The sequence below is a fragment of the Bubalus kerabau genome, chromosome 2, assembly GCF_029407905.1.
Source record: "Bubalus kerabau isolate K-KA32 ecotype Philippines breed swamp buffalo chromosome 2, PCC_UOA_SB_1v2, whole genome shotgun sequence".
Taxonomy (NCBI): domain Eukaryota; kingdom Metazoa; phylum Chordata; class Mammalia; order Artiodactyla; family Bovidae; genus Bubalus; species Bubalus kerabau.
In genome coordinates, this window is record NC_073625.1 from 202,258,043 (window position 1) to 202,284,608 (window position 26,566).

The 26,566-nt window shown below is 41.5% G+C and overlaps 1 long non-coding RNA gene across 1 annotated transcript; it reads left to right on the forward strand.

Annotated features, from left to right (window-relative positions):
* Positions 1-11,612: 11,612 nt before the first annotated feature.
* On the forward strand, positions 11,613-20,680 carry LOC129645061 (uncharacterized). Its single transcript, XR_008711152.1, has 3 exons — positions 11,613-11,729; positions 12,784-12,883; positions 20,491-20,680. It is a non-coding gene; the product is annotated as an uncharacterized LOC129645061 (long non-coding RNA).
* Positions 20,681-26,566: the final 5,886 nt, after the last annotated feature.

Consider the following 26,566-nt stretch of genomic DNA (forward strand, 5'->3'; position numbering starts at 1 on the left):
CCGGCCCCATCATTTCATGGCAAATAGATGGGGAAATAATGGAAACAGTGGCAGACTTTATTTTCTTGGGCTCCAAAATCACTGCAGATGGTGACCGCAGACATGAAGTTAAAAGACTTGCTCCTTGGAGGAAAAGCTAAGACAAACCTAGACAACCTATTAAAAATCTGAAACGTCACTTTGCCAACAAAGGTCCATCTAATCAAAGCTATTTTCCAGTAGTCATGTATGGATGTGAGAGTTGGACCATAAAGAAGGCTGAATGTGGAAGAATTGATGCTTTTGAACTGTGGTGTTGGCGAAGACTCTTGAGAGTCCCTTGGACTGCAAGGAGATTAAACCAGTAAATTCTAAAGGAAATCAACCCTGCATAATCATTGGAATGAGTGATTCTGAAGCTGAAGCCACCTGATGTGAAGAGCTGACTCATTGGAAAAGACCCTGATGCTGGGAAAGATTGAGGGCAGGAGGAGAAGGGGGTGACAGAGGATGAGATGGCTGGATGACATCACCGGCTCAATGGACATGAGTTTGAGCAAACTCTGGGAGATTGTGAAGGACAGAGAAGCCTGGTGTGCTTCAGTCCATGGGTTGCAAAGAGTCAGACACAACCTAGTGACTGAGAAACAGCAACATTACAGCATGACCAGTGCAGTTAACAATACTGTATTGTATTTTTGAAAGTTGCTAAGGGAGCAAAAGTTCCCAACATACACACATACACAGTTGCAACTAGTTGAGATGATGGAACTGTTAACTAACTTCTGTAGTCAGCATTTTGCAATATATACACCCATCAACTCATCAGTTTGTACCCGTTAAGCTGACACTATGTATCAATCACATCTCAATATTAAGCTAGAGAAAATGAAATATAAAAAATGAAAGAATACACACACACAAACCAATTTGAACCATATGACTCTTTAAAAGAAAAAAGAAAGAAATGAAGAGTGTTAGACCTCACCCCAGATCAAATGAGCTGGAAAATCTGTGGTGTGCTCATCATCTGGATTTTTAACAAAACTACCAGGTGATTCTGTTTCCTGCTCCGCTGCTCTATAGTATGCTGCTTTCACAGTCTTGTATAAGAATAACTAATTTGGGGGGGTGGATAACTAATGCTTTATGAAAATGATCTTATGTTAAACAGCTTGTGGATGCGTGCCACAACAAATGGACTGATCAGGAAAGCCTGTGTGTGTTGGAAAGTGGAACTGGCACTTTATTCCCACTGTGACCATGTGCCTCACATTCCACAGTCAGAGAAAAAAACTGTGAACTAAGACAGAGTCCAACTGACAGGATCACACTGGCTGCTGCGGGCAGGTCCTCAAGAGAATAAAACCTGTACTCTTTTTATTCGTATCATCCTGGACTCTCAGAAAAAAAAATAGAAAAGGAAAGAAAAGAATATCATTTGATCCCTGTATTTGCTTCTTCTGATATCTGAAGATATGTTATAACCTTCTGGAGCATGACAACCGTCTAAGAAAGTGACTTTTTTCACCATGATCAGAATAGTATAAATATGCTTACATTTGTAATTTTATATATGTGCATTTTAAAACACTTGGTATGTGTTTTATTTGGTGAGCCAGGAGATCAAAGTTTGATTCTGTTCCATTTATCTATTGCTTCATAATAAATTGCTTTGTAATTCTGTATAAAAATTGTAGGCAGCCCCACGTATATATGATTCCTCTGTATCTTCCACATCTGGAGATGCAAACAATCATGGATACTGCAGTATTTACTATTGGAAAAAAAAAAAAAACTGCATGTAAGTGGACTCACAAAATTCAAACCTGTGTAATTCAAAGGTCAACTGTATATACTCCCTTATGGGTCTGTTTCTCTGGAGAATACAGATAAGCTTTTAAAATAGAGTTTGAGCCCTTTAACAGAATTTGCAGGGCCCTCTGTGGTCTGATTCTGACTCCAACCTCATTGCTCACATTATCCTTCATACTTTACCAGTCGTAGTCAACTGTTTCATTCTGGTTTTCCTTTTTCTCTGAGACTGCATGTACTGGACTTCCTGCCTTGAACACCTTTTCTCCAGCGCTCTCCTCCTCTCCCTCTTATACATTAGGCTATAATCAAAGTCTCTCATCCCATTTTGAGCTTCTGTCATTTCATTCTGCTGTTAGATCTGGAATTACACCATAGTCTCTCTTATTCCTGGGCCCTTGGATGTGGTGTTCACTCCTTCCTGGTCTATTCATTTTTCCAATCTCAGTGTATCTGGTACTTCATTTAGAAAGACTTCTGTTCTCGTCTCAGGATGGGTGAGGTGCTTTGATCACCAGTCCCAAGAAACTTGCAATGCTTTGGTGCTTACACTGCATTGTCCTCACTTGTCAGTAAAAACCTTCTGCCCACCAGGACACAGGGACCCAACAACAGGCTGAGTGAGACGTGCATTTCAGTGTTTGAGTGTCTCCTGCAGAGGCATGGGTCAGCAGTGGCCTGCACAGGGCCAGGGGCTCTTGCTGCAGCAGACCTGGAAGGCGCTGCACGTGAGCCTGACCTGGAGCCACCAAGCAGACAACCCACAAGCTGGAGAACAATTCTACCAAAGAAATTCTCACACTGTTATGGAAGTTCTAGGGCCCACAACAAATTTCCCGACCTGGGGATCTGGCAAAGGAACTGAGACCCCTCAGGGAATTTGACTTTGGAGGCCAGTGGGATTTGGCTACAGAACTTCCACAGGACTGGGGAAACAGACTCTTGGAGGGCACAAACAAAACTTTGTGTGCACCAGGACCCAGGAGAAAGGAGCAGTGACCCCACAAGAGACTGAGTCAAACTGGTCTGTGAGTGTCCAGGAGTCTCTGGCAGAGCCGTGGGTCGACAGTGGCCTGCCGTGGGGTCAGGGGCACTGGATACACTAGTCCTAGTACAAGTGCTTTGGAAGAAGATTGCGATTATTGCCATTACCCCTACCATAGTTTGGCCTCAGGAAAAACTATAGGGAGGGAACACAGCCCCACCTATCAACAGAAAATTGGATTAAAGATTTACTGAGCATGGCCCCATCCCTCAAAGCAAGACCCAGATTCTGCCACAGCCAGTCCCTCCCATCAGGAAGCTTCCACAAGCTTTTATCCCTACCCATCAGAGGGCAGACAGAATGGAAACCACAGTGACACAAAACTAATCAAACTGATTACTTGGATCACAGCCTTTTCTAACTCAATGAAACTATGAGCCATGCTGTGTAGGGCCACCCAAGACAGAGAGGTCTTGGTGGAGAGTTCTGACAAAACATGGTCCACTGGAGAAGGGAATGGCAAGCCACTTCAATATTCTTGCCTTGAGAACCACAAGAACAGTATGAAAAGGCAAAAAGATATGACACTGAAAGATGAACTCCCCAGTCAGGAGGTGCCCAATATGCTACTGGAGAAGAGAGAAGAAATTACTCCAAAAAGAATGAAGAGTCTGAACCAAAGCAAATACAATGCCCAGTTGTGGATGTGACTGGTGATGGAAGTAAAGTCTGATGCTGTAAAGAACAATATTGCATAGGAACCTGGAATGTTAGGTCCATCAATCAAGGTACATTGAAAGTACTCAAACAGGAGACGGCAAGAGTGAACATTAACATCTTAGGAATCAGCGAACTAAAATGGACTGGAATGGGGGAATTTAACTCAGATGACCATTATATCTACTACTGTGGGCAAGACTCCCTTAGAAGAAATGGAGTGGCCCTCATAGTCAACAAAAGAGTCCAAAATGCACTACCTGGGTGCAATCTCAAAAACGACAGAATGATCTCTATTCGTTTCCAAGGTAAACCATTCAATATCACAGTAATCCAAGTCTATGCCCATCCACTAGTTCCAAAGAAGCTACAGTTGAATGGTTGTATGAAGACCTACAAGACCTTCTAGAACTAACACCAAAAAAAAGTAGTCCTTTTCATCATAGGGACTGGAATGCAAAAGTAGGAAGTCAAGAGATACCTGGGGTAACAGGCAAGTTTGGCCTTGGAGTACAAAATGAAGCGGGGCAAAGGCTAATAAGTTTTGCCAAGAGAACGCACTGATCATAGCAAACACCCTCTTCCAACAACATAAGAGAAGACTCTGCACATGGACATCACCAGATGGTCGACACCAAAATCAGGTTGATTATATTCTTTGCAGCCAAAGATGAAGAAGCTCTATATAGTCAGCAAAAACAAGACCAGGAGCTGACTGTGGCTCAGATCATGAACTTCTTATTGCCAAATTCAGGCTTAAATCAGAGAAAGTAGTGGACACCATTAGACCATTCAGCTATGACTTAAATCAAATTCCTTACAATTACATAGTGGAAGTGACAAATATATTTAAGGGATTAGACCTGATAGATAGAGTGCCTGAAGAATAATGGTTGGAGGTTTGTAACATTGTCCAGGAGGCAGTGATCAAAACCATCCCCAAGAAAAAGAAATGCAAAAATGGAAAATGGTTGTCTGAGGAGGACTTACAAATAGCTGAGAAAAGAAGAGAAGTGAAAGGCAGAGGAGAAAAAGAAAGATATATTCATCTGATTGTAGAGTTCCAAAGAATAGCAAGAAGAAATAAGAAAGCCTTAAGCCTTCCTCACTGATCAATAAAAAGAAATAGAGGAAAACAAAAGAATGGGAAACTAGAGATCTCTTCAAGAAAATTAGAGATACTAAGGGAACATTTCACACACACAGGGGCACAATAAAGGACAGAAATATTATGGACCTAACAGAAGGAAAAGATATTAAGAAGAGGTGGCAAGAATACACAGAAGAATAAGACAAGAAAAAAGGCCTTAATGACACAAATAACCACGATGGTGTGATCACTCACCTAGAGCCAGACATCTTGCAGTGTGAAGTCAAGTGGGCCTTAGGAAGCATCACTATGAATAAAGCTAGTGGAGGTGATGGAATTCCAGTTGAGCTATTTCAAATCTAAAAGATGATGCTGTGAAAGTGCTGCACTCAATATGCCAGCAAATTTGGACAACTCAGCAGTGGCCACAGGACTGGAAAAGGTCAGTTTTCATTCCAATCGCAAAGAAAGGCAATGCCAAAGAATGCTCAAACTACCACACAATTGCACTTACCTCATACACTAGCAAAGTAATAGTCAAATTCTCCAAGCGAAGCTTTAACTGTACATGAACTGAGAACTCTCAGATGTCCAAGTTGGATTTAGAAAAGGCAGAAGAACCAGAGATCAAATTGTCAACATCCATTGGATCATACAAAAAGCTAGAGAACCCCAGAAAAACGCCTGCTTTGTTGACTACGCTAAAGACTTTGACTGTGTAGATCACAATAAACTGTGGAAAATTCTTAGAGAGACAGAAATAGCAAACCACCTTACCTGCCTCCTGAGAAATTTGTATGCAGGTCAAGAAGCTATAGTTAGACGGGACATAGAACAACAGACTGGCTCCAAATTGGGAAAGGAGTACATCAAGGCTGTATATTGTCACCCTGTTTATTTAACTTATATGCAGAGTACATCATGCAAAATGCTGGGCTGGATGAAGCACAAGCTGGAATCAAGAATGCTGGGAAAAATATCAATAACCTCAGCTATGCAGATGACACCACCCTTATGACAGAATGTGAGGAGTAAATAAAGAGCCTCTTGATGAAAGGGAAAGAGGAGAGTGAAAAAGTTGGCTTAAATCTCAACATTCAGAAAACTAAGATTATGGCATCTGGTCTCATCACTCCATGGCAAATAGATGGGGAAACAATGGAAACAGTGTCAGATTTTATTTTGGGGGGCTCCAAAATCACTGCAGATGGTGACTGCAGCCATGAAATTAAAAGATGCTTGCTTCTTAGAAGAAAAGCTGTGACAAATCTAGACAGCTTATTAAAAAGCAGAGACATTGCTTTATTAACAAGGTCCACATAGTCCAAGCTATGGCTTTTCCAGTAGTCATGTATGCATGTGACAGTTGGATCATAAAGAAAGCTGGGCACCAAAGAATTGAATTTTTTGAAGTCTGGTATTGGAGAAGACTCTTGAGAGTCCCTTGGACAGAAAAGAGATCAAACCTAAAGGAAATTCTAAAGGAAATCAATCCTAATTGTTTATTGGAATGACTGGTGATGTAGCTAAAGCTCCAATACTTTGGTCACCTGATGTGAAAAAATGACCCATTGGAAAAGACCCTGATGCTGGGAAAGGTTGAAGGCAGGAGGAGAAGGGGACAACAGAGGATGAGATGGTTGGATGGCATCACTGACTCGATGAGTTTGAGCAAGCTCTGTGAGTTGGTGATGGACAGGGAAGCCTGGCATGCTGCAGTCCATGGGGTCTCAGAGTTGGACACACCTGAGTAACTGAACTGAATGTCTGCTGCATATCAAACATCCCATAAATTATGGCTGAATAAGCAAATAAAACTAATGCAACACTAAGTCCATAAGATTTTCTCAATGCTGCAAATGAGAGATATAGTAATTACTAGAAATTATGGGGGGAGGGGACTTCTCTGGTGGTCCAGTTGTTAAAACTCCATGCTTTCAGTACAGGCAATGCAGATCTGATCCTTGGTCAGGGAACTAAGATCCCACATACCCTGATATGCAGCCAAATAAAAAATTAAAACAAGCAAAACAGAGAATTGGAAAGAAGTGCAGTTGAAATGGGATAAAATCAGCAAATGGAGAAGGGCTATTGGAAGTGCCACACTGAGGCACATCCTTACTGGCTCTTGTGCAAGTGTATTTGGTACCTGTCAAGGCACAGGGTTAAGTTCACTCCTGCTTCAAAGAGAGGAGGTGAACTGTGACCGCACTTACACAAATATTAAATGATATTTTAATAGTCTCCAAATATTATTGTCAGCGTTATTAGCATTTGTGGTGGGTTCATTTTTCCATCCCAAAGAGAAAAACAGCTTGGGAGTTTTCTTAAACAGGCAAGTGTTCTTTTCTGGGAGAATGTTTGGTGATAAAGGTCACCGTGATCTTATAGAGGAGCTTGGTGGGATGGAAGCAGCATTTATTCATGTGTATTTATGTGCTTATTCATTGATAGCTTTGCTGAGGAAAGCTATATTGTCAAGTGCCCTAATTAAGAAATAATAATGTAATTGATTTTTTATGGATTATCTTCAATTGAGTCCCTTTACAACAGCAAACTCTCATTGACTAGTGGGGATAATTGATGGCTTCTCAGCACAATGCCCTTGGCTGACTAGAGAACAGCTGATGCTGGGTCTGACAGCGATCTCCAGCTGTCTCTGTTCTTGCCGTGGCAAACCCCGGAAAAGCAGCAGGCTGAGGTGAAAAGGGTACCATCAGTTCATGGAGCATCAAGGGTCAGCTCACTTCATTTTTATACATGAGGGGCTGAACTAAACCAATGACTTGGAAATAAAAATTCAATAGAACGCCTCCATCAGACAAACTCTATGTAGGAGCTGTGTATATAAAACAAGCCCCAGTGTGTTGCCTCTCACTGAAGCAAGTTTCAAAGTGTAGGGTTTGACCCAGTCTCCCACCACCCAAAAAACCCTAAAGGACTCCAGGAGAACACATGTTACCAAAGCCAAGCTTGTACTGCTTGCTGCACAATAGGCCAGTAAATCAACAGATGAGGTGTTGAGGCAACGAATATAGATGTTATGTGGAAATCCAGCACATTGCTAAGGTGGGGGACTCGTGACCCAAAGAACCACCTTGCCAGGGTTTGGGTGCTCATTTCATTAATAGAACAGACTGGAGGTGAGGAGGAAGAGTTAAACAGTGGTAAGTTGTTGCAAATATTTCTTGGTTCTGGCCATACTTTGGAGGGGAGGTGCTAATTTCTTTTTGACTGCAGCCATTTCTTGGTGAGCCTGGTCAGAATGACTCCAGTGAGCTAAACAAAGGTATTTTAGCTCAGCCATTGGAGGAAGGCTTCTGAAGGATGGTCCATTATATATACTTTAAGAAATGGGCACTATGACTTTAATGATTAACTTGTAGCAAAAACAATAGAATACAAAGGTTAAAGTACTAGGAACAGGTCCAATATGGAGTCAGATTTGTTCTTCCCTGTTACTTGCAGTTTGAAAGCTGCTGGGCAAGATGATCTGCAAGGATAAACCAAAGTATTCATTTGTCTCATCTTTGGAGTAGATGTGCCTTGAAGCATTTTCCATTGTCAGTCAGTTCAATTCAGTCACTCAGTCATGTCTGAGTCATTGCCACCCCATGGACAGCAGCATGCCAGGCCTCCCTGTCCATCACCAACTCCTGGAGTTTGCTCATATTGATGTCCATTGAGTCAGTGATGCCATCCAACCATCTCATCCTCTGTCGTCCCCTTCTCCTGCCTTCAATCTTTCCCAGCATCGGGGGCTTTTCCAATGAGTCACTTCTTTGCATCAGGTGGCCAAAGTATTGGAGTTTCAACTTCAACATTAGTCCTTCCAATGAACACTCAGGACTGATTTCTTTTAGGATGGACTGGTTGATCTTCTTGCTGTTCAAGGGACTCTCAAGAGTCCTCTCCAACACCACAGTTCAAAATCATCAATTCTTTGGCACTCAGCTTTTATTATAGTCCAACTCTCACATCCATCAAAAACTATAGCCTTGAGTAGATGGACCTTTCTTAGCAAAGTAATGTCTCTGCTTTTTACAGTGCTGTCTAGGTTGGTCATGAACTTTCTTCCAAGGAGCAAGGGTCTTTTAATTTCATGACTACAGTCATAATCTACAGTGATTTTGGAGCCCCCCAGAAAATAAAGTCTCCTCTATTTCCACTGTTTCCCCATCTATTTGCCATAAAGTGATGGGACTGTCCACTGTTTCCCCATCTATTTGCCATGAAGTGATGGGACCAGATGCCATGATCTTCATTTTCTGAATGTTAAGCTTTAAGCCAACTTTTTCACTCTCCTCTTTCACTTTCATCAAGAGGCTCTTTAGTTCTTCATTTTCTGCCATAAGAGTGGTGTCATCTACATATCTGAGGTTATTGATATTTCTCCCAACTATCTTGATTCCAGCTTGTGCTTCATCCAGTCCAACATTTCTCATGATGTATTCTGCATGTAAGTTAAATAAGCAAGGTGACAATATACAGCCTTGACATACTCCTTTCCCGATTTGGAACCAGTCTGTTGTTCCATGTCCAGTTCTAACTGTTGCTTCTTGACCTGCATACAGATTTCTCAGGACACAGGTCTGATTGTCTGGTATTCCCCTCTCTTAAAGAATTTTCCACAGTTTGTTGTGATCCACAGAGTCAAAAGCTTTGGCATAGTCAATAAAGCAGAGATAGATGTTTTTCTGGAACTCTTTTGCTTTTTCGATGATCCAACAATTTGGCAATTTGATCTCTGGTTCCTCTGCCTTTTCTAAATTCAGCTTGAATATCTGAAAATTCATGGTTCACATACTGTTGAAGCCTGACTTGGAGAATTTTGAGCATTAGTTTGCTAACTTGTGAGATGAGTGCAATTGTGCAGTAGTTTGAGCATTCTTTGCCATTGCTTTTCTTTGGGATTGAAATGAATACTGACCTTTTCCAGTCCTGTGGCCACTGCTGAGTTGTCCAAATTTGCTGGCATATTGAGTGCAGCACTTTCACAGCATCACCTTTTAGGATTTGAAATAGCTCAACTGGAATTCCATCACCTCCACTAGCTTTGTTCGTAGTGATGCTTCCTAAGGCCCACTTGACTTCACACTGCAGGATGTCTGGCTCTAGATGAGTGATCACACCATGGTGATTATCTGGGTCATGAAGATCTTTTTTGTACAGTTCTTCTGTGTATTCTTGCCACCTCTTCTTAATATCTTCTGCTTCTGTTAGGTCCATACCATTTCCTTTATTGTGCCCATCTTTGCATGAAAAGTTCCCTTGCTATCTCTAATTTTCTTGAAGAGATCTCTAGTCTTTCCCATTCTATTGTTTTCCTCTATTTCTTTGCAATGATCGGAGGAAGGCTTTCTTATCTCTCCTTGCTATTTTTTGGAACTCTGCATTCAAATTGGTATGTCTTCCCTTTCCTCGTTTGCCTTTGGCGTCTCTTTTTTCACAGCTATTTGTAAGGCCTCCTCAGACAACCTTTTTGCATTCCTTTTTCTTGGCAATGATCTTGATCACTGCCTTTTGTACAATGTCATGAACCTCTGTCCATAGTTCTTCAGGCGCTCTATCAGATCTAATCCCTTGAATCTGTTCATCACTTCCACTGTATAGTCGTAAGGGATTTGATTTAGGCCATACCTGAATGGTCTCATGGTTTCCCCTACTTTCTTCAATTTAGGTCTTCAATTTTCCTTTGTAGTCGTCTCATAATATGGAGTTTGGCTCAGAACACCCAGACTGTGATTTAAGCAGAGTGAAGCTGTGTATGCCTGTGACTTTGGAGATTTCATGTCTGTGTGTATGTCTGTGTATACACACATGTGTGAGATAGTCTGCACTCTTACAGGAGCTTTGCATCTTCTTATTTTAGCAGATTTTTGTCAGACTGTGAGGATGTTGCAGTTATCTAGGAGAAGGAAGCAACAGCTGTTGAGTTCTGTGCTAGATATTTTTCATACAAGGAAATGTATTAACCACTTCATTCTTAATGTAATTAAAGTTCAGAAACGTCAACCAAGGTCACTGTTAGTTTCTGTGACTCCAAAACTCATACATGCATGTATGCTAAGCTGCTTCCATTGTGTCTGACTCTGCGACCCTATGGACTATAGCCTGCCAGGCTCCTCTGTCTATGGGATTCTCCAGGTAAGAATACTGGAGTGTGTTGCTATGCCCTTCTCCAGGGGATCTCCTGGACACAGGGACTGAACCCTTGTCTCTCATCTCTTGCATTGGCAAGTGGGTTCCTTACTGCTGGCACCACCTGGGAGCAAGCTCATGTTTGTTACTAAATGATGATTTGTAGAGAATGAAGAGAGACCTAGTCAGACTTTTGAGGAGAGAGTTAATTTAGATAATAATCATTTAGAAAAACAAAATTTTACTGTAGTAAAATCACTAGTAATTTCTATCAGAGTAAATCTAGTCTTCGAGGGTTTGAAAGAATAGGGTAGTTGAATCAGATTCCATTTCCATTAGAGTATGCTTATATAGTCTTCATCCAGAACCATAGTTTTCAACAAGGCATGATTTCACCTTGCACAGGTACATTTGGAAGTCTCTGAGGACATTTTCGGTTGTCATAACTTGGGTGGGAGGTGTGTGTCATTGGCATGTACTGGATGGAGGCAGGGACACTGTTAAACAGCCTGCAGTGCACAGAGTTATTTGACCCCAGACATTGATAGCACCAAGCTTGAGACACTCCAATCTAGAGATATGGCATTGCAAGATAAGAGGGTAAAAAGACAAGAATGGGAAGCCACATACAATTTTTAACCTACTTGAAATTTTTTTTTGTGCCAATCTGCTCTAAAGCGTCTTAGCTAGGCAATGATGCCCTGATTTAGTTTTCTGGGAATGATGATTAGCCCTGTTTAAAACCAAACCAAACCCTATATATGTTACAAGATATTGTTATCAGTCATCTGGAGTAGAGGTTACAATGATCAGATTTCTAGAAACAGCATCCTCTGAGCCTGTGTTTGACCTTACGCTAATTCATAAGATCATCTATTCCTCAAACAGGAAGGTGACATCTTTTGCCCATCAGATGCCCAAGCTCTTCCGTTCCCTTGCAGACACCCCTCCTATGAAATGTGGACAAAAGTAAAGCCTGTGTTCACTTCCGGCTGAGTGGAGGTTGGTATGTGTGGTGGGAAGAATATTGCTCTTGACCTTCCCAAGGATATCCATGTTCTAATTTGGGGAACCTGTGGCAAAAGGGATTCCACTCATGTGATTAAGTTAAAAGTGTTGCCATGGGGAAATTATCCTGGATTATGTGGGTGGCCCTGAGAAATGGAATATGGCCTGCTATATCAGTGAGCAAATGATGTCATCATTGAGAGTTGGTGAGGCTTAAGGGAATTCAGGAAGGAAAGAATACCTGCCATTTAGCAGCTATCAGCCAGCCCTTAGGAAACTCAGGATATAAAAACAGGATATTGGCCCAAGATAGGTGAGCTGCATGTCAAAGGAATGATTTCAGTGAGCCCAGACTCTTCTTCTCATACAAAGAAAAGCATGAAATTCCTTGAGAACCAGATTTTCTTTAATTAATAGTAAGTTTTTGATGCTCAGACTGCCTACCATTTGTTGCAAAACTATACATCCTGGCCTCCCTCCTCGCCTTCTCGGAGCAGTCTTCTAAGAGTTACTTGAGATGCTGCCTCCCAGGCTTGAAGTCCTAAAATTTTTCACTGAATAAAACATAACTCTCAAATTTTAGGTTGTACACTTATTTTTCAGGCAACCGCCAGAGGAATTGCAAGAGGCTTTAAATTGAAAGAGAAAGGCAGAGGAGTTTAGAGGGATGTGGCATGTGGACTTGGTCTGTTTTTGTTGACTTTGAAGAAGGAGTAAGGAGCTGAGTCAAGGGAGGTGTGCAGCTTCTTGAAGCTGGAAAAGGGAAGGAAACAGGTCCCACCCAGGGTTTACAGGAAGGAACACAGGCCTTTTCGGGCCTTGATTTCACCCTGTGCGATCTGAGTCAGCCTCAAACTACAGAAATGTAAAACAATGAACATTTTGTCTGAACCATTGTTTGTGTTCGTTTGTATGGAAGCAGCAGAAAGCTAGTACAGAGGGTTACCTCCACCAGGTGAGACAGGACGATCTGCTTAAACCTTAATTAACTTCGAAGGACCCACCCTACCCCCCAGACATCTGTTTTAATTCTTTGATATGTTTGCAGAAATTAGATTCTTGTGTGAAGCTGAAGGAGGAGATTGCCAGACAGAGACAAGAGGAAGAGGAAAAAACTGGGACCATACATATCAATGAGCTTTTCCCCGGTATTGATCTGAGAGCCCGAGGCACTAATGTCTGATAGAATTTAATGTAAACCACACATGTATCTTTATTTTTAGTAGCCTATTAAAGCAATACTAAGACACAGGTGAAGTTAATTTTAATAATGTATTTAACCCAATTTATCAATCCTATCATCTTAACATATCAATATAAAATTATTGATAAATATTTTACATTATTTCCATATTAAATCTTTGAAGTGTATGTATCTTACACTAAGGCACATCTCCATTTGGACTAGTCACTTTTCAAGTGCCCAATAGCCATGTGTGGACATATATTGGACAGTGTGACTCTAGATGAGAGAGGCAAGGATTCAATGAAAAATGCACTGTTTTCTTCTTTTTTTTTTTAACTGAAAACTTTCAAATGCATTTTATTCATAATGTAACCATATTCAAGATGCTGGAGGAAATGTCCATATTTGTGAGTTTTTGTTGGAAGAAATTCTTTATTAATTATCCTGTCCAGTCTGACACTCAGAAGCTATGTTGGATTTGTCAGATGCCTCATGTACTTGTATAATAAGTGTTAGGTGATTGATGATTTTCTTGTCTGCTCTACTAACTTACGTCAGCAGATGTGTGGGCTTTTGTTCACACTGACCAATTCTCTGATGCCAGCTGTGTGTCCTACAGTTTAGTTCGTTCTGACACAGTCTACATGGTGTTAGCATCGGATGTTGCAAGCTAAGGGTTCAGTCCCACAAGACTGAACCCACATCAGACGCCACTTGCAAGTCCCAGGTTTGCATCTGTACTTTCAACTGACCAGCTGCAAATCAGGTCCCCATGACCCCCACCTCATGTCCAGTAATTTGCTAGAATGGCTCCCAAAACTCAGGAAAATAGTTTACTTACTAGATTACCATTTGTTATAAGAGGATATAGTTTAAGAAGTATTAGGCTAAACCCATGTCCTCTCCAGGCACCCACCTTCCTTTTCTGCATGTCCACCAAACTAGAAGTCCTCCAAACCCTATAGTGCAGGGTTTCTTATGCAGGGAGGCTTCATCTTAAAGCTGTGATCAATTATTAGGTCAAAGTAACCTAACCCTTCTCTCCTCTTTGGAGGATGGAGAATGGAAATGAAAGTCCAAGCTTCTAATCCTGACTTGGTTTTTCTGGTGACCAGCCCCCATCCAGGATCCCACCAAGAGTCATTTGAGCTAAAGTCCCTCCCATCAGTCAGGAAATTCCAAGGAATTTAGGAGCTCTGTGTCAGAAACCTGGGTCCAAGATCAACTATTAAAATAAAAGATACATCTAGCACCTTTATTGCTTAGGAAATTGCAATAGGTTTTAGGATCTCTGGCCAGGATCTGGAACAGAAACCAATATATGTATGTATACATATATGTATATTTCTTATAGCACCATATCACACAGGTGCAGGCTAGCTTGAGGCCATTTTGATGGAGAGATTTGGGAAGCTCAGGAATGGGAACTTTTGCCTTAGGAACCAGGTGAAGAGGCAGCGCAATGGGATAAGGAACACCTCTTTCTAACGTTCCCATGGATCTGCAGAAGATCCAGTGTCTGCAGAAGGATCTGGAGGGGATTTTGGAAAGGAGAATAGTCTTGTGAAGGCATTCTGGCACCACGTGATCTGAAGACCCCTCAGATGAACTAAGCGTACTTTGTGGGATGAGGGAGAGAGCAGTGCATGCATATATTACATACATGTGTATCTTGTCTCTCTTCTGCCCATATTTTAATTGGAAAAGATCCCTTAATGAGCTTCTAGAACATTTTTCTCATTGGAAGTGATCTACAAGTCTCTTGAAAATACAAATCATCAAACAGATGAATCTAATTTACTTAACTGGACTTGGAAGGTTTAATTACTTTCTTATCATAAAAATTAGCAAATATCCCAGCCAAAGAAATGTTTTTGGAATTTGCATGTGCATGCTAAGTCACTTCAGTTGTGTCCGACTCTTTGCAATCCCATCGACTATTGCCTACCAGGCTCCTCTGTCCATGGGATTCTCTGGGTGAGAATACTGGAGTGGCTTGCCATGCCCTTCTCCAGGGGATCTCCCTGACCCAGGGATCGAAACCCATGTCTCTTATGTCTCCTGCATTGCCAGGTGGGTTCTTTACCGCTAGGTGTATTATTTAACCTGTACCAAAATGCCTGGCATATACAGGCGATATTTGTTTGTAGAATAAAATACCAGGCGTTTAGTCAGAGAAGCCAAAATGCTAAAACTAGTTGAGCAACTAATAATGTATTTGGCTAAAGGAATATCAGCATAGAATATTTTTAATGAGAAAGGCAGTGATTCTGTTACTCTCATGGAAGAATACACCAAAGCAAGAAAATCTAATACAAAAGAACTTTGTAGATTTTACTGTTAATAGCCCCAATGAGTGCTGACGATGGAATTTACCACAATGCCCAAATCAGAACCCTCAAATGGGATGACCACAAAGGCTATGAACTCTCAAGCCAGTAAGCTAATGGACGAGATACTAAATATCAACCTAGGACCAAGATATATTTTTAATTACGGCTGGCATTTTGCTTCTGCTTAATCGATTACATAGGAGCCAACACTGTGCCTTTTCCCCCCAATTTCTGACTTCATCCATTGCTGGGACTCGGTTTCAGTCAGTACCATTAGGTAGGAGGCCAACCACTAAGGAGAGGGAAGGACTGACCTGGATTGCACATCAGTACCACAAACAAAACCAAATGAACCCACGGCAGCACACAGGCAAGGTCCTCAGACAAGAACTGCTAATGCTTGGCAGCATTCTGCGGTTCTTAGACAAGGTGCTCTTTTGAATTCCAGGTTGGGATAAGCCTTTTTGCTTTTCCTGGTAAAAATGAGATGAAAAGCACTGCTGTATAAAGGGCTAGATCTCAGAGGAAAAGTCTCAGAGACAAGTTTTTTTTGCAGCAGATGAGGCATTTAACCTTTCTGAGCTTTGTCTAATTTATGAAATAAAAAACAATACCTTCCCTGTTTTCTTCATTTGCATATTGTGAGGGTCAAATAACAAAAAGTGCTATTATATATACTAGATAGGTTTTCATTTTTGGAGTAAAGGGTAATAGAAATGTGAGTGACTCCATGATTAACATCACAATCCTAGCTACTGATAGGGTGTGATGAGACCACGTCCATTTGTCCACAGTGAGTTTCCTTTGCTCATTTTCTAACCTTGTCTTTCTCCTTTACACTGGTCCCCAGTCAGATTTTTTTTTTCCTTTCATCAGATTGTTTTTTTAATCAATTCCCCACGGTATTTTCTCTCTGTCTAGTGTTTGCCCAGTGGAGCCAGAAATCTCAGTTGTATACAGGGTTGCTGTTGTTGTTCAGTCGCTCCGTCGTGTCTGACTCTTGGCGACCCCATGGACTGCAGCACACCAGCCTACCCAGTCCTTCACCATCTCCTTGAGCTTGCTCAAACTCATGTCCATCGAGTCAGGGATGCCATCCAAGTACTCAGGGAGTATTCAGCAAATCCCCTTCAAAAGCCCACTTATCCCGTTCTCCCAAAATCTTCTAAGAAATGGTATCAGTCAGATATCGCTGCATGATAATCACAGCAGCAGACACCAGAGGCATTTGCTTCTCCCCTGTGTGCGTCGGCCGAGGCTGGCGTCTCTAGGCTGAGCTCTGGCAGCTGGATCTGGCTGTAGGTCCAGCTGGGTCTGGTGTTTTTCATTTCAGCTGGTCCTAGGTCTGGTGTTCTTGTCTTCAGCCTGGGGCCAGGGCTGAAGGAGTAGCTCCTAGCCCTGGTTAGTTTCCTCTCATGAAGATACAAACGGCATAGAAGGGCAAGCACACGCATACACCATACGCAGCGTCTATGTAGCTTATCTGTTGGTGGTCCTGCTACAAACTGCCTCGAGACACAGTAGCTTATACAGTGAATTGGGAATTTAGATGGTGCTCTTCTGGGCAGTACTTCTACATGGTATCAGCTAAAATTCACTTAGCTGTATTCAGCTCCTGATAAGGCCAGGCCGGAAGGTCTAAGCACGCTTCTCTCGCGCACCTGGCACTGACTGCAGCCGTCCTCCCAGCAGCTTCTCTCCAAGTACTCGGGCTTCCTTACAGTGTGGAGGTGGCATGGCGGTTGGACGTCTTACGTGGTAACTGGCTTCCGGAGTGAAGGTGCTAAGAGGTGAAGGTGAGAGCACTCAGGTTCTCAACTGTTATGGCACAGTGATCAAAGGGTCCAGCAATTGCCATTGGATCATCTTTGAGATTTCATAATTTTTAATAAATAACTTAATAATTTTTCATGACTGCTTTCACATAGATGAGCCTGTTTTAAGATATCTTAAGACTCATCATCCAACCAATACAGTATACTAACGCATATATATGGAATTTAGAAAGATGGTAACAATAACCCTGTGTACGAGACAGCAAAAGAGACACTGATGTATAGAACAGTCTTATGGACTCTGTGGGAGAGGGAGAGGGTGGGAAGATTTGGGAGAATGGCATTGAAACATGTAAATATCATGTATGAAATGAGTTGCCAGTCCAGGTTCGATGCACGATACTGGATGCTTGGGGCTGGTGCACTGGGACGACCCAGAGGGATGGAATGGGGAGGGAGGAGGGAGGAGGGTTCAGGATGGGGAACACATGTATACCTGTGGCGGATTCATTTTGATATTTGGCAAATCTAATACAGTTATGTAAAGTTTAAAAATAAAATAAAATTTAAAAAAAAAAAAAAGAATTAAAAAGTAAAAAAAAAAAAAAAAAAGCTAAATAGAATGATTCTTCCCACATTCTACTGAATGGAACAAGTCCCAAAGTTACCCCAAATTCAAGGAGAGGGAAACAGATTCTTTCAGTTGGACGAGTGGCAAAGAATGTGCAGCAATTTTAATATTTTAATTTACCACAATATGTTTCAGTATATATATTTTAAAGCCCATAGACATCAGCCAGTCAGTGATAGAAAAATGTTTGCTAATACACCATAAAAATTTTGATTCCTGTTCACAAAAATAATCAAGTTACTGAGAAATATTGAGGTAAGAAGCAGTACTTTTAGAAATAAAAATAGTTTTCTTTTAAAAAGTAAACCTTTCATCACAAGCCCCTAGGTTTGCTGTAAAGCTCACATTTTTGTAACACAATGTGTTGTTAATGAGAAAAAAACAGCTCTGGACAGTGTGTTTAATCACCTGGACATGTCCTAACTGTCAATTTGTGGACAGGCTATTTTCTTCATGCATGCTTTGACATATACATTAAACCTGTTACTAGGCTCCTGATGAATCTAATTCCCATCAAACCTGTGACATAACCTATAACTATCACCAGCTTCTTTGTGGGAGTTTACGATCTTAGTGATATATGCCTTCTGAAATATACGTCTGTGGGCTTATGGTAAAATTAATAAAGCTGAAATTAAAACTGGCAGCTCTGAAATGTTATGCTACCCTTAGCATATGGAATAACCACTGTGCATACTTCTGGCGTTTGTTGAAAGATTATAGACAGTTACCCAATGGGGGATAACTTCTGAACTGTGTGGCTAAATCTCCTTTGACAGGTTTTGGATTTGGTATAATTTTTCTATAGCATTTGAGTGTTGTGCGAGCAATCCGTTAGCTGTGATTCAGAAGATGTTTCATGCCTGAGCCCTTCAGTGTTTCCCCTCCAAGTCTGCCCTCTCTTCCCCATCAAGCCTCCTCTTTCCTTCCCCTCCCTCTGTATACACTCCATCTTATCTAAATATTTTAGGACTTAGTTCATGGCTAGGGGATTCTTTATGAAGTATGATAAAACAAAACCCTCTTGTCTGCCTGCAAATCTGAGGGCACATATCAGAGCTTTATCTACTCAATATGGATTTATTAAGTTTTTCTTTCCCATACCCAAATGTTTACTCTCTTATTTCTTCTGTAATGGTAGAAATGCAAATTGCAAGAATTTAGTCCCAGATCTTGTGTTCAGTGACCTAGCCTTTTATAAAATCTGTCTTGGCTCCACTTTATGAATAAGTGTGTATACGCCTGCACAGAGACACACAGGTACACACACACTGCCTAAAATGTGTTTACTTTCTTTATATGGGTATATTTATTTCTTATTCTGGTGAATGAAGGGCTGCCAAATAGACGATAACTTTGTAAAGAATGATGCTATCTCTACAAAAGACTTTTTAAGTTTGGTGAAAAACAGATAAGGATTGGTTGCTTCAGTAGCAAAGAAATAGTCATATATTGTAATGGTGTTAGAACTTCAGGATTCCATATACTGAAAATGATGTGGGATTATTAATAGATGAAAATAGGAAATGGGGCCAGAAGGAAATTATGTGCTTGGAGCACAGTCGTGTCCAACTCTTTGTGACCTGTGGGCTGCAGCACACCAGGCTCCTCTCTCCATGGGGATTCTCCAGGCCAGAATCCTGGAGTGGGTTGCCATGCCCTCCTCCAGGGCATCTTCCCAACCCAGGGATCGAACCCAGGTCTCCTGCATTGTGGGGGGATTCTTCACCATCTGAGCCACCAGGGAAGCCCAGAAGGAATTAGAGGTACTTTAAATGTTTTCTTCCTCTTGTATATCAATTTTGCCTTGAAAATGCAGAAGTTATATAATATTATTCAAACAAATTAAATGAAAACAAATGCATATTGACAAATTCAGCGTTTTAGATAGGAATATGACTCCTCTTTTAAAGTCATGGGCCTTTCCAAAATTCGTCTCTAATAAGGTAGACAATTGCTTCTGATACAGTTTAGGTTGAAGCTGCCTTTAACTACCTTTTAATAAGTGCTCCTAAATGATTTCTATCCCCACAGGGATCATCCTTTGATGTGACACTGTTTTTATAAATAATAAGAGACCACAACAATGCTGAAGATGTTCTCGGTTACCTATTCCACAACCAATTCACTCTTGTTTCTTGGCAACTGGGATAGTACGAGTCTGATTAAATCTCCATGTTCTTTATTTCAGTTAAGAGTGAACCTGGCTTTGAACAGGAGTTTTGTAAGCAGAGATCCATGAGTTATATCTTGGATATGTCAGTCCCCAGCATTTTTCCCTTCTTGCCACCTTGAATGAGTTTGTAGGAGCTAATTTGTAGCAACCACCTTGTGACTATATGGAAAAGGTTAATATAAATTACAAACCCAAGGCCCTGGAAATGTGCAACTGTTGAGTCCATACTAGAAACTTTCTTCTTCTGACATTTATTACAAACTAAAATAACAGCAACTCTCTACTTCTTTCAACTATTATGTCAAATTTGTTGCTATCAGCCAATTCTAACTACTTTAAATGAACTTACATAAAGAGCTCGCTTGTGGATATTAAATTTATAATTTTGAAGTTAAGTTTTCTGTGGTTCTTATTGGTTTGTCTGTACTTTTCTCTATTCTTCTATTCAAGTAGGTACCAAACTCTGTGCTTTGATACATAAGGATGTTTGCAATATACTACTTGGGTGTTTCCTTCAAAATCTTATATCCACTGAGGTTTAGATTTGAAGGAAGGAAGGTTAGAAGGAAGGTTTAGATTTGAAGGAAGGTTTGGATTTGAAGGAAGGTTTAGATTTGAAACTGCTGCACTTTAAAAGCAGTTTTCTCTTTTAAGGGAGTCCAGAGGGGCCTGTGGGTCTCATGAACCCTGAGGATTAAGAGTTGCGAGGATGGACTTCCCTGGCGGCCCAGTGGTTAAAGTCTGCCTGTCAGTGCAGAGAACACGGGTTCGAAACCTGGTCCAGGAAGATCTCACAAGCTGCAGGGCAGCTAAGCTGCGCACCACAACTCCTGAGCCCACGCCGTAGGCCTGCGGGCCCAGAGCTCAGCAGCAAGAGGGGCTACCACCATAAGAAGCCGCGCGGCAAGGGAGTAGCCCCCGCTCAGCGCAACTGGAGAAGGCCCACGCACAGCAATGAAGGCCCAGTGCAGCCAAAATAAAATAATAATAACTAAAGAAAGAGTGGTGAGGATGTGGGTTTGTGGAATATCATCAAGAGGCGGCATCTGAACTCCAGGAGCCTCACCACCACTTCTCCGACGTCCTTACCATGCGCCCCGCCGGGAACTGTCTCCCGGAATTCCATCGCGGCTCCACGGGCTGCTCACCCCACACTCTCTTAGGACCGGTGAGGACTCAAGAGGCCTCTGCAGGGCTCTTAGGCTGGTCCATCCAGCAAAGTCAAACGCTCCCGATTTATGGGCAGGAAGACCATCTGCTGAGACTTGCTAACACCTGGAAAACTAGAGCAGAAATAAGATTAAGGCCCCTCCGCTCTGAGAGCCCTGAAATGGTTCCATCCTCTCTCCTTTTCTTTGTCAATAGCCCGGGATTGGGTAAGTGCATGGGCCAAGACCCTTATTAGAAAAATTGGCTTGTTTTCTACTATGAATCATAATTCCCTTATAAAAGTACACAAGACGTAAATATATAGCTCAGTGAATCCTCACAAAGTCAATGCCTATGTGAAACCTTCCGGTTCAAAATGTAAAACATTGCCAGATCCCCAAAACCCTCCCAACATTCATCATTCCACCCAAATATGATCCTGATTTTTCAATAATTTCTTCTTGGTTTTATTAATAGTTTCAACTGCTTGAGTGTGAACTGCTAAACACTAGCTTTGACTCTTTTACACATTTTACATAAAAGGAATAATACGGTACATGTTTTTCATCTGTGGCTTTTCTCACACACAAAACTTACATTTGTGAATTAAGCTTGGGAAACTGATGCCTATGATTGTGTGTAGCTGCAATTCATTCATTTTTTATTGCTGTGTGGTGTGCTAGTCTACAAAACATCACAACATATTTAGCTATTTTATCACTGAAGGACATTTGTATTGCTTTCAGTTCTTTGAATAAAAGTCCTATGACTGCTGCTGCTAAGTCGCTTCCATCGTGTCCAACTCTGTGCGACCCCATAGACGGCAGCCCACCAGGCTCCCCCGTCCCTGGGATTCTCCAGGCAAGAACACTGGAGTGGGTTGCCATTTCCTTCTCCAATGCATGAAAGTGAAAAGTGATAGTGAAGTCGCTCAGTCGTGTCCGACTCCTAGCGACCCCATGGACTGCAGCCTACCAGGCTCCTCCGTCCGTGGGATTTTCCAGGCAAGAGTACTGGAGTGGGGTGCCAGTGCCTTCTCCGTTAGCAGGAGCACCCAGTTTCAAAAGTGTTGCACATAGGCCCTCCACACTTCCCCAGTCCCTGCTATACTCACTTGATGGACTCCCTTGTTAGCTGACTGATCCTCGATAGAACCTCTGGCATGAATTAATCACAGTGTCCTCAAGATAGCTTTCCTAACTGGCCATGATGGACTGGTTCCAGAAGATATATGGCCTCAAGTTTTTCCAAAAATTCCTGGGAATTTTAATTTGGAACAGGAGGGAGTATGTCTCTGAGTTGCTAGAATATAATGCATAAATCCAGGAATTATTGGCAGCTCTGTTTTCCAAATGGAAGGAGAAAATATTTAAAAAGGAAAAAAAGGAGCTGTCCATAGGGGCAGAGATATAAGATTGCAGAGAACCCTTATGATCAGATTCCTGGTGTCAATTTGTCCTGGAGCTTCTATATCTTTATGACAAATTCACTGATTAGAGTTTGGTTTGAGCTTCTTTTATATGCAAATATAAGAGCCTTAACATTACAGACATTTATTATTATATTATAATTATAGTTAATTCAAAGTAATTTTATATGTGAGGTTTTAAGTATCTGCTGCTGCTGCTGCTAAGTTGCTTCAGTCGTGTCCAACTCTGTGTGACCCCATAGACGGCAGCCCACCAGGCTCCCCCGTCCCTGGGATTCTCCAGGCAAGAACATTGGAGTATCTGGTAAGATACAATGGGTTGAATGAACTTGGACAAGTAAAAGTACTTCTCTATAACTCAAATTACTCATTAGTAACACATGGGAGTTTGGATAATAAGATCTCTGAGTCCACTTCATATCAAATACAAAATTATTCTATCAAAGCAAGAGCAGAAAAAGCATTATTTGCACTTGACTTCTTAGAGGCGATCCTGAAAAAAAAAAAACAATTTATTCTCAAAAATGTTTAAACCAAAATATTTGAGAACTCCTCTACTGGATGGCATCACTGACTCGATGGACATGAGTCTGAGTGAACTCCGGGAGTTGGTGATGGACAGGGAGGCTTGGCGTGCTGCGATTCATGGGGTCGCAAAGAGTCAGACACGACAGAGCGACTGAACTGAACTGAACTACTTCTTAGTAAATGGTACATTCTGCATTAGAATATTTCCTGGTGCATAGCAGGCACTCAATAAATATTTGTCAAATGAAAGAATAAATGAATGAGTATCCACTTGAGATATTTTATATCCCAGGATCTAGAACATTAAGCACATGTTCTAATGATGTCAGTTTTTATTTGACCCTTGCCATAAATCACTAGTCTTTACAAAAGTCAGACGCAGTCTTCCAAGCACGCAGTCCTCTGCCTCTGGGCTGATTCAGAACTGGAGGGGTTAACGAGGAGCCGGCTGTCTCCATAGGATTGCTGGGAAGCACTGTGAAAAAGGCACACAGGAAAAAGTGCGGTGCCAAAAAAAATCCCCTAAAGAGTAAACAAAACTTGGAACTGTGGCAAACAATAAATTGTCAATACCGTATAGAAGCGATGGATAATGAAAACTTATCATGCCTATAGTTAGAGTCCTCTTTACAAGAATTTACAGAGTCTATGAAATTAAATTCTGTGCACAGTTCTCTTAATTTGTCCTTAATTAAACAATACTCCATAAATGGTGCATTCAGTGACCAAATGTTCAGAGACAGCAAAATGGTGGGTCCCAAGCCATTAGGAATGAAATAAAGGCAATCCCTGGAGAGTCTGCAAGAATCTGGTCTCTCTAAGTGACAACTGATGGTTTAGGAAAGATAATTAACTTTGCAATTACAAACTGCAGCTTTCACCAATGCTGTTTTCCCCCAGTATAATCTTTTAAATGTTGGATTATTTCCTATAACATGAAATAGTTTACTTGGAAAGGGGAAAAGCAAACAAATATACCCTACCTTAGGCTGCTGAGTTCATCAGGAATTAAGTCCTTATTGATTAATTTAATGGGTATTTTTATTTCTAATGTTAGATCAATATCCATTTAATGTGCCATGCTATGCAGATTCTCAACACTAAAATTTCAGCAGTAAATTTATACATGTAACGAAACAATATTTAGATTTTACACAAATCCAAGAAAGATAGATCTTTTATTTTTTATTAGGAAATAAACATGAAATTACTATTTAATAAATTAAGAGCCAAAACTTTTAAAGAACCCTTATTTTGCTATAGATTTAGTAACTTCATACCATTCTTCCTGCTTAAGTGATTCTCTGAAAATCTCATTACTTTATTTATTATGGATTTTAAATTACCTTCATACTGAAGTAATCCGGTTTTCCTCCTCTCCCCCCAAAGAATTCAGTCTAACCTAACTCCACCTGGCCAACTTCTTTTAATGGCCACTGACACCATGCAGTGGGCACATGTCAATGGCAGATGAAAAGTGCTGTTTTTCTGATTGCGGGAAGGACATCTTTGTTGTGTCTATGCAGACACAGTAAATGTGAACTGTACGAATGCCCTGGACTGAGTTTAGACTCCAAACACCTATCTTCTCCTCAACATTTCTCAGTTTATCAGAGGACAGTGCCCATCTCTGCTTTGCTTCATTTTCTGACTATTTTTGTCTCTATAGAGTCATCCCTTGATGTCCAAGGGGGATTTGTTCCAGGACCCCCTCTGATATCAAAATCTGCCAATGCTCAAGTCTTATATATGTATTTTATCTATAGAATCTTACAGAAAAATCCAAACCAACTTTTTGGCCAACCCAGGAAGTGGCATAGTATTTGCATACAGCTTATGTATATTCTCTTGTATACTTTAAATCATCTCTAGATTACTTATAGGAGAAGGCAATGGCACCCCACTCCAGTACTTTTGCCTGGAAAATCCCATGGATGGAGGAGCCTGGTAGGGTGCAGTCCTTGGGGTCTCTAAGAGTCAGACACGACTGAGTGACTTCACTTTGACTTTTCACTTTCATGCATTGGAGAAGGAAATGGCAACCCACTCCAGTGTTCTTGCCTGGAGAATCCCAGGGACGGGGAAGCCTGGTGGGCTGATGTCTATGGGGTTGCACAGAGTCGGATACGACTGAAGCGACTTAGCAGCAGTGGCAGATTACTTATATATCAAATACATTTATGCTATGTGAGTAATTACTGGTGTGATGAATGTAAGTTTTGCCCTTAGAACTTTCTGAGATTTTTCCCTCAATATTTTCAACCTGTGGTTGATTGAATTCACAAAAGCAGAGCCTGCAGAAGCTGATGGCAGGTTCTGGCTGACTATAGACAGGCCTTCGTGTTAGTGTTCAGATGGGTCCTGCATTCACAGAAAACGCACCGGACAACTGTTACTGAAAGCTGACTCACACATGCAAATACCAGATTGTCTTTTGCTTACACTATGGGATAAAGATGAAGAATTAGAAGATGTCAGAGCAAAAGATATACTGGGTTTGATTTGGTGCCTCAAAAATTCATAAAAAAATTGAGAGGTCATGTCTCATGTCATTAGGCATTTACATAATGTCCTTAGGTTTTATCAGAGACTCTCATGATGTCAGGGTTTCCTAGGTGGAGCTAGTGGTAAAGAATCCACCTGGCAATGCAGGAGACATTGGAGATGCATGTTCGATCCCTGGGTCGGGAAGATCTCCTGGAGGAGGGCAAGGAAACCCACTCCAGAATTCTTGCCTGGAGAATCCCATGGACAGAGGAATCTGTTGAGCTACAGTCCATGGGGTCACAAAGAGCTGGACAGGACTGATGTGACTTAGCATGCATGCACTCATGATGTTAAATGATCTTTACGTGTTCTCTGATCTTTGGCAGGGTTTCCCTTTCTCCCTACTTCCCTTCCTCTTTTCTTCCTTTCTCCTTCCATTCACTCATCAAATATTCATCAAGTTCACACTACGTGCTAAACCCGCATACCAGTACTGACCCAGAATCTGTGGGTACAGAGATAGACATGCCACAGTGGAGGAAGTTACCATTAATAGAAGTTGAAGCTCTTTGCTTCTGGATCCCATAAATATACAGCCACAGGGGTCTTCTAAAGACAGGAATATGAGCTCTTCTATTCCTGGAGGTCTAGCTTCAACCCTGCCACAGAAAGCCCAGGCAACTTTCCACAGCCAAGTCCATGTCAATATCCCCCTAGGGACCTCTCCACCTCTCCCTAAAGAAAGCAACGATGGGAACAAAGTTCCATCAGGCCCCCTGCCAGAGGCCTCTACTCCCTGTGAGACTATGCCTGTTTCCAGCCTCATCAGCCTTCAGACTTTAAGGACACTCCATCTCCAATGCCTTTAACCTCACTTTCCTCCCATTCACACCTGTACAGTAACCTGGCCTTGATCACACACATGTAACTGCAGTCTTAATGGCATCTGTACATCTCCCACTTGCCTAAGTGTGACTTCTCTTTTCTCTTTGTCCTCTTTCCTTGACCAGCTTTTCACTTTGCATTGCACCTCATCTTCCAGTTGGGTCTTTCCTTCCAGCCCTCTTACAGGTCACGGGGTTTGCATTCAGTCTCCCATCTCTGACCTTCTGACGTGTCAAGAATTACCCAGGGTTT